The sequence below is a fragment of the Drosophila sulfurigaster genome, chromosome 3, assembly GCF_023558435.1.
Source record: "Drosophila sulfurigaster albostrigata strain 15112-1811.04 chromosome 3, ASM2355843v2, whole genome shotgun sequence".
Lineage (NCBI taxonomy): Eukaryota > Metazoa > Arthropoda > Insecta > Diptera > Drosophilidae > Drosophila > Drosophila sulfurigaster.
The window spans coordinates 15,287,799-15,289,621 of record NC_084883.1 but is presented as its reverse complement, the minus strand read 5'-3'; positions in this window follow the sequence as shown (position 1 = coordinate 15,289,621).

The following is a 1,823-nucleotide window of genomic DNA, read 5'->3' as shown; positions in this document are numbered from 1 at the left end:
GTTGACAACTCAACTTGTTTGGCTCGACGTATCTACGACGGCGATAGCATCTCGTGTCTCTTTGGCTGTGGACCACACGAATGCAGCCAAACCACAGGCGTAGGCCAGGTTTTTATTACTTATTTTCGACAAACTCAAATCAAATGAGAATCTCTTTGAAATTGATTTGCTGCGACTGAAACGACTGCGTTGCAAAGCCAGTTTCGAGTCTGGCATTTCAAATGGAAGACCGAGAGAGATCGGGGCCTAAACCGTGTCCAGCTGTGAGGCCTGTCGCTGTCGCGTTCGTCCAAAACGAAAAACATTTCAATTGAGACCTGGCCTGGGATCTGAACTCCGAGGTGAACCTCGTTCCTTCCTCGTTTTGCTCTCTCCCTGTGACCGTATATCATTTGTTTACATTGTATTGAGTTGTTAGCTCGCCGCCCCGCCGTTACATTTTAATTGGTCCTCTCACACAGGCCGCACACGACGTTACACATACGCGTGATAAGCCTACCTCCCTCCCTCCCTCACTCCCTCTTCCAATTCCCGAATCAGGGGTCAAAGTGTTGCGTGGGCAGTGTTCGATTTTCGCCAGTGCCTGGGGTGCTTTATTTATGAGCTTAAGCACAGCACCTCTCGAGGTGTACCGGAAGTGCCTTCATTGGCCCATTGCGTGCCTCCATTTATCACAGATGCCAGCCAGTTAATAACTTTATCGATCTGACGATGCGGGCTTTATAGCCGTATGTTATATGTAGTTGATGATGAGACTGCGGTAGGTGCTCATTTTCTATTCGCATCACACAAACAACAAAAAAAAGAAAAAGAAAACGACACACAGCAAAGAAAAGTGACTGGTAAGAAGAAAAGAACTGGATAGCGAGGCAAAAGAAAGAAAAAGAAACGTTAAGAGTGCGCTAAACCTCTTAAGTTCTATTCAGCTTTGACAGTTTTCTTAATATATTGTGGCTGCGCATCTATTCAAAAAAAAAAAAAAAAAAAAACTAGGAAAAAAGAAAAAAAAAACTCGAAACTCCATTGTCATGGAACTGGCAACGTTCCCAAACCCCTCGCCTTTGCCTATCTTGAGAATCTATTTGTTTGTTTGACTCTTCGACGAGCGTATTTGTTGTCTTGGCAGTTGGTCGCACTCGTGTGTAATGATCTGCGTTTGTCACAAGGCAACAACAAACAACACACACACACAGCACACAACAAACTGTCTTTGGCTATGCACACATTGCGTGGGCGTCCACTTCCAATGAAGAACTCCCTCCCAACTTTTCCTTTGAATCGAGGAAGTGACAAATGCTTAACGATGTTTTTTCACTTTTCTTTCGAAGTACGTATTCTAATTAAATTTTCGGAATTGCAAACATTTTCTGGTTGGTTTGGAAAAGAGTTTTTTACTAGGAATACTTTTCCAAATAATAATATATATACTAACTACATCACTAAAACTTTGTACGTCTCACTGGTTCGTCCTTTCCTTGAGTACGGATCTCTTGTCTGGAGTCCCCAGTATAGGGTTTATCAAGATAGGATTGAATCGGTGCAGAAACAATTCTTATTATTTGCTCTTCGTAGTTTAAATTGGAATCCTAATATTAGATTACCACCGTATCGAAGTAGACTTTTATTACTAAACCTTCCTTCTCTTTCTGACCGTAGAACTATGCAAGGTGCTGTTTTCCTACAGAGACTAATTAATGGTGAAATAGACTCTTTGGAGCTGTTAAGTCAAATTAGGGCAGTTCCTGTCAGGATCACTAGGAATTTTCTTCCTCTTCTCATTTCACGTAGATCTACTAACTTTACTTGCCATAATCCCTTCCGTA